Genomic DNA, 7,457 nt, shown 5'->3' on the forward strand with positions numbered 1-7,457 from the left:
TGTATAGAGTGGCATGATTACAGTCACTTTTTCAATTGTGCTGGTTAAATGCACAGAGGAAGTGTAAACCACACCTCTACCAGCAAATAAATGATGCTGGGTATGATCATCTGTGTCCTGTAAGCTCCAAACTTCTACTGGCTTTCCATAAAAATATCTGTCCTCCCAAAATACTGGCATCAAATTCACATGTCAATGGCAAACTAAGCTGTTCCATGAATTATAAATGGTACCTTTTCACCACTACTTTCAAAATTGCTATGAAACATTCATTGATTTAATGATTTATTTTTTCAGTGTAATATTTAATCCCCCATGGACTGCACAGTGACAAAACACAGCAGCCGGCTGTTTGGATACAACATACATCTCCACTCAGTTTGATTATTATTTTAAATATAAAGGAGACACAATATAGAGCTTAAATTCCTTCATAATTTGAACTTCAATTGTCTAATTGTTGTTATTAAACTTTCTCAGTATTCCATTAAAACAGTCAACACTTTTATCCAAAGCGACTTACAATAAGTGCATTCAACTATAAGGTTACGAACACAGAACAGCATGAGTGAATCATGTGTGTAAATTTACTAAACACCACAAAAAATAAACCTGGCCTCAGTCAAATACTTATCCCATGAAGTAACCGCTGCTCACGTCACCCGCTCGCGTCATCAGCTGATGGACTCGTCCAATCAGAGCCTCGTAAACGCCGTGCAGCAGCGTCGAGTGTCCCGCAGACAGGAAGCGGGTCGTGTTTAGCTTGTCCCGTACGAGTGACTCTGTCTTCGGGGTAAATAACTTGCTGAAGTCGACACGACGCTGTTCCCTGGAGGAGAAGATGAGTGCGTGTGGAGGCAGAGCCGCGGGCCCGGTGTGGACGAGTCGAGGCGGAGAAGACGGAAGCACAGTCCCTGAGTTACGGTGAGCTAGAGACGCCATGCTAACCACTAAGCTAACTGGTACATCTGAAAGCATGTCCGCCACTCTTTGGGATAGCGAGAAAGTTGCTAAAATACGAATACAGCATCGAGTGCTGGAGCAGATCTAGTGCATGTGTAAATATGTATGAATTACTTAGATGTAACAGTTTGTTCTCGTTAAGTTTTTTCATCAACGTGACTTTTTTCTGTATGTTTTCACAGCCTCAGCCCCCCCCCCCCACACACACACAAACAAACAAAGAGGCGTTAGGCTGAGACGCTGAAAGTCCGGATTTAAAGTGCAGAAAATTAAGCCATTGAATGTAAGTAACTGTTTATGAATTGTTTTGGTGTTTTTTTGCTGTGGATCTTCCAACGGTGATGCAGCGCGGCTATTTCCGTTTATTAATAATAAAGTCATGTTACATGTGTTGTTTTCCAGCTGCCTGTCCATGACGTACAAAGACACACTATGAGCCAGTATGATCCGACCAGACCTTACATCAGCATTGAGGAGTTGTCGGAGAAGAAAGAGGGTAAGGTTATATTCATTAAATAATTTTCCAGTTACATGTAAAGGTGTATGTTGTCATTGAACTGTGCTAATTTTACTGAATGTGTTTACAGCTGATTGAAGCGGGACAGATGACATGGATCCATCCTTCCACAGCCAGGAGTGCACCGACCTGTGTCCCACACTTCATATAAGACTGGAAGCTACACTGGATCTCACAGCTACACACCACAGACGTCTACACACTGGAGAAGAGTCCCACAAAGAAGTCATGACCCAGAGGCTGCAGAGAAACATTTCAAGCCTCACCTGAGATTTTGTACAATATTTTTGCTGTATGTAAATAAAGCTTTCACTCCACATATACCTTGTTCACATTTGTTCCCTGTACAATATGTTCACCTATAGCATCAAGCATCACATGAATGTTTAGTTTTAATTAACTGCAGTGCTTTTGGTAAAGGCTTACTTATAAATAATAATAAATATTAATATATACATTTTTATTATAAATATTGTGTGGGAGGGGCTTACCCCACGTGCGGAATGCTGTGACCCCACGTGTGCACTGCAATGACCCATAAGGTGACCAATAGCAACACTTCTACCAGCCAATCACGAGTGACATTAGTTTCAAGGGTCTGTGGTTTCCTCCAATGGTGAGTAGAGAGAGGTTCTAGCCAGCGGCTGGACTCCGATTCATATGCTAATTAGATCACACGTCGCGATCGGTCCGCGCAGCGGCGCGAGCCCCCCCGCGGCTCTCTCCTTTGTTCTCCAAATCCCCCTTAAGGTCCGCAAACGCCGATAGACCCACCTTGTCTTCACTGGCGAACGCCGAGGTAACATCATGGAAACAGTTGGTTACAGCAGGGGATTAGGCCTGTCCGTAGAGGTTCACTGTGACAATAATACTGCTTTTCGTCTAGTGACTCCTGTAAGAGAACAAACTCTGTATGGACACAAACAGCACGAGATAAACAATACTTACCCAAAGCTGTGAACATGAGTAGTTAGTGCCAGGTGCAGCTAATTAAGCTGCCTGAAACAAAGAGCAGAGCTTAACACATGCAGTGTAGCCCTCTGCCTCACTTTTAGAGAAGGGGAAAACCACAAACAATCCTCAGGGACACAAGGCGCCTGCACAAAAGTGTCGGATTGATAAAAGTGGAGTCCCAAAATATCTTACTTACCTGTCGGTCTCGGATGAGGCGAGTGAAGAAAAGAGGAGGCGGCCGCGCTCACCGGGGAGCTTTATGGGCGGTGAGCCCAGCCCCCTTAAGGTCACTCACGTGACATTGTTGATATTTGGTCTCGAGGATAGGGAGATGAGGACATAATTCGTGTTAAGACCGTGGTGACGGTCTGAGGGAGGTCGAAATAGATCTGAGAAGCCTTCGGACAGGTAGACACGGAGGGAGGTGCCAGAGGTAGTGACCTTTGACCTCTCTCTTACTCCCTCCTGGCTGCAGGTGTTGTTGTCACATCTAAAAGTGGTGTTGATGTGATGGGAGTCCTGTGTGCTGCAGGTCACTGTGAGGTTACAGGAGTCGGAGCTGGAGGAGAGTAAGTCCACTGTCCCATGAACCAGAGACACTGGATCTGAGGGGGAGGGACACAGGCATTAATGGGTTTATAAGTTGGGCAGCTGCTGTGTGTCCATATTTAAAATCTGAAGAAACCTACCTTGAACTGTGACGCTGTATTTACCAACATAATTTATGTCATCGCCGATAACGCATGCAGTGTAACGTCCGCTGTCGGCTTGTTGCACATTCTTCAAAAGCAAAGAGTGATTTTGGAGAAAGATCTCGACCCTTTCTTTATAGCGGTCAGTTATTTCTGTTTCGTTATCATCAAATAATCTTATTATGCTTAAATCATTAAATTGCCATCTAAGATCACCCCGTTTAACTAATTTAACAGGAGCCGTGACGTGTAGAAGCAGATCCTTCCCCTTCTGCACAAATACTGGAGTCCCAGTGTCAGAGCCTGTAGAAACAACACAGCATCACTTTATAAGAAAGAAAACACTTTGATATAAACTGTAGTTTTTGTCCATTTTTACTTCTACTCATTAAACAGAAACTCATGATATAAAACCACCTCGGCCCAGCAGGTTGTGTTTGCCCCTGTCTGTTGGTTGGTTGGTTTAATGATCAGCAGGTTTACTTAGAAACTGGATTTCCACAAGACTTGGTGGAAGGATGGGACATGGACCAAGAAAGTTACATTTCAGGAAGATTCAAGATTTGTTTTGTGAGACGGGCTGTTTTTAATATTTTCCATGATTTCCCAGAGAATGAAATCAGGCATATTGAGCAGGATGACTTCAAACCTACTAAACTGCTGTGATGTTATTTGTTATTCATTTGTATCATATCGGTTCTCGCAACATAGATTTGTCTGATTAATTAAAAAGTGATTCAGTAGAGAATGAAAAGAGAAAAGTTTAGTTTCATGATGAGCTTGTACGTGTAGATGTGGTTTGAGTCACAGTATGGACCCTTGACTACGTGCCTTCAGTGCAACCTGATGAATGTGAGGAGTTATGTGAACGTTAACCACACTTATAACCAAAGTTAACACTTTGAATTTATAATCAAGCTTCTGTGAAAAGGTGATACACGAGTGCATCACACAACAGTTACAGGAACTTAAACAAAACTTGTGAAAGAGAAAGTGGTAGACTTTCAACAGCTCAATTCTCAGACAGAAAATGTTCAGTGGACGTGCAGAAATTGACAGACAGACACTGACATGTATCAGGAAGCATCACTCTAGGTTCTCTTTCACCGAGCCCTGTTGTTATATCTAGCGTTGTCGATAAATAGTAAAGTTTCATAATAATTTGTTCTGTTCTCTGAGTCGCTGCCACAGGACATTACATTAAAAATCAGTTTTGTTGGTTTTACAAGCTTTTAAAAGTTTTTCCACGTCTGTTATCACTCATTATATATTTTTTAATCAGATTCAAGCGTAGAACTTAACAAACCACAGATATTTGGAAGAAAGAATACTGAGTGAATCGTCAATCAACAAGTCATCATGTTAATATGGTTATCATTTAAATATTTATAGAATAATGAAATAGGCAAAATATTAACAAAGAAAACAAAATTCTAAACAAGCTAAATTGCTGAAACAGTCACAAAGTACAACAAGAACAGATAATATATTATATAAACTATATTTGAAGAAGAAATGTGATAACAATTAAGTGTTTACCTCGGGCTTCATATGCGTGAAGCAGAGAAATGACAAAGAGAAGTATGATGGGATGCATTCTGTAAAATGTGTCGTACGAGGAAGTGGATCAGAGTTCAGACCTCAATCAGCCCAGCAGCAGTCAGAGGGCTCGTCTCTCATCCACACGTCTCAGTGAAATCTAACTGCATCAAGGAAATACCTCTGGGTTATGAATATGTTTTAGACAAATCTGCAGTGAGGAGGTGTAAACTCTGTGGGCGTGGCCTAATACTCAGTGTCATCCACATTAACCACAACGTGACAATAGATTAATAACAATGATGGAGGGGGGGCAGTGGGAGGGGAAGTTTTCATGTGTTCAGCCTGGGGTTAAGAATAGTATATATGCATCTTCATATTTCATATGAATCTAATTACACAACATTATTGAGATTAACGTAAGGGAACAATTTAAGGAACCATTACAAACTTTATAATTTAAGAACTATCTCTATTCAGTCATTTACCACATTGCAAAGCTGCTTAAGCTGCAACACATGAATGAGTTTAACCAGGTCTGTAGAAAGAATAAGAACACATCTGTACAACAAAAACAGCATTCATCCACAATGTCAAACATTCTGTTGTGCAATAATGCTTTAAAAGTGATACCATAAAATGCCTTTCGGCATTCAATACATTTGGTTATCAAAATAAAATATAAAATATTAACATTTAAAATATTAATATTAAATCAGAACTTTAATTGGTTAAAGTTACCTCGGGGCACCACCCTTCAAAGGAATGGAAAAGATTGCCAATTTATTGATTAAGTCTCATAAAAGTGCTAACTACAAATTTGGAACTCTGATTAACAATAAAAATAATAACTATAATCAGATTTACCATCTAGATAGATAGCTAAGTTGAAGGATATGGAGTTTTTACAGTGTAGAGGTTGGCAAAATTCACTTATGCAACATTAATTATTATGAATATAATAAAGTATAAAAACACAAATTACTAACAACGTACTAACTAAACAAAGATGTGTTGGGACATGGTTTTTGTGCAAAAAGGCAGGTCTCTCTTTCAGGCCTGTATTCGAAGTAAAAACCTGAAAGCACATGTCCTTTGTCCTGACAAGCCGCATGGGCTGGAGAATACTCAATCTCCCAGAGTGCAATGTGTTCTCTTTGTCCTGAGAAGGTCAAATAACTCCGTCTCCCAGGAGGCAACATGTCCCCTTTGTTTCAGCATCTTCGCACATAGGTGCGAATTTCTACCAGGATCAGCTGCCAATTGGTCAAATCTGGCCACATGACCTGGAGGCCACTGGGCCTATATAATAGCAGGCCTCCCCCAAAGTCTTGCTCTTTTTCTCCTCATCCCCACCGAAGACAGCAGGCGGTCAGCCGCCTCTCCTGCAACTCCAAAGGAGGGGGGTCCAGGCTGCTTCCCTCTCTTCCTCCACCGATCACCACTGAGGACAACAGGCCGCAGGCCTTTCCTCCTGCATCGGCGAGTGGAGAAACCTGATTTTTCCAGCTCAAATCTCCTCTTTCCAACAACTGGAGGTCAAAGGTCGAGCTTCCAGCTCATCTTCTCAAGAAAACCTCCACGCATCTCAAGCTTCTTCTAAACTCCTTGCAGCGACTCGGTGTCCTGCAGGTAAGAACTACAGATTCAATAAGCAACTGAACTGCACAGCTCAACAGAACCGCGGAAGCAGAGACCACACGAATCAGAGACTTCAAAAGCCAGAACTGCTACCCGAACTGCACAGCAACTTTCTCCCTGTCCTTGGACTGGTAACATTATCTGGGCTTAATAATTTTACTAGGCTAAGCAAGACTGTTTATTTGATTCTGTGTGGTGTTTATAAGTTTGATATGTGTGGTGATATTGTGTTACAAGTTAAATCAAGGTTAATGTGAGTTGGGCTCTACAAAGACCCTGCCATTTTCTGATTAGCATTCTCACAGACCCCGCATATCTCTTCACCTACTTAGCTACGTCCCCCGACCAGAAGGAGGGGGGGGGGCCTGCTATCTTAGAGATCTTAAAAGACCACAGGAAGGTGTGACTCTCTTTGTTAGCCACCAGAGAGACCCTCACACACACACACACACACACACACACACATCTTTGTTAGTTAGCACATATTGTTAGTGACTTGTGTTTCAATACTTTATTATGTTTATAATAAATGTTTTCTTTTAACCTTGTCCTGTCATTAATGTTGCATAAGTGAAGTTTGCCAACCTCTACACTGTCAAGAACTCTATAAACCTTAACTGTTCATTATATAGTCTTTAATAGTAAATATTAAGATTTCTAATTGAACTAGATCTAAATGAGACTGATCTTAATCAATAAATTGGCTATCTTTTCCCTTCTATGAAGGGTGGTGCCCCGCGAGAACTTAGTCAAACTAAAGTTATGATTTAATATTAATATGTTAAATATTAATGTTTTATTTTCTATTTTTGATAACCAAATTTATTGAACGCCTAAAGGCACACTAGCTTATGGTATCACTCCTAACCATTATTGCACAACAGATGTGTATGTGAATGTGTGTGCCGATGTAAATCAGCGTGCTCCCAAAGTGGGGGCTTGACAAAAGTTCACACTTTCCTCAACATGCTTTCAAAATGGTCACTGGCCCCCCTCTAGTTAACGGCCCCCCTTCCTTCAGAAGTGGTTTTACGACCGGTAGTGGGCGAAGATTTAATTAGGTGAGGAGATATGCGTGTGTCTGTGTGGATATTAAATCAGAGAAATACAGAGTCAGAGAGATATGCAAAGAAAGCTTGTGAAGAGCATAA

The 7,457-nt window shown here is 41.2% G+C and overlaps 1 long non-coding RNA gene across 1 annotated transcript; it reads left to right on the top strand.

Annotated features, from left to right (window-relative positions):
• The first annotated feature begins 309 nt into the window (after positions 1–309).
• Positions 310–1,801, top strand: LOC133017481 (uncharacterized). Its single transcript, XR_009682767.1, has 3 exons — positions 310–1,246; positions 1,366–1,459; positions 1,551–1,801. It is a non-coding gene; the product is annotated as an uncharacterized LOC133017481 (long non-coding RNA).
• Positions 1,802–7,457: the final 5,656 nt, after the last annotated feature.

This window comes from Limanda limanda, chromosome 13 (assembly GCF_963576545.1).
Source record: "Limanda limanda chromosome 13, fLimLim1.1, whole genome shotgun sequence".
Taxonomy (NCBI): domain Eukaryota; kingdom Metazoa; phylum Chordata; class Actinopteri; order Pleuronectiformes; family Pleuronectidae; genus Limanda; species Limanda limanda.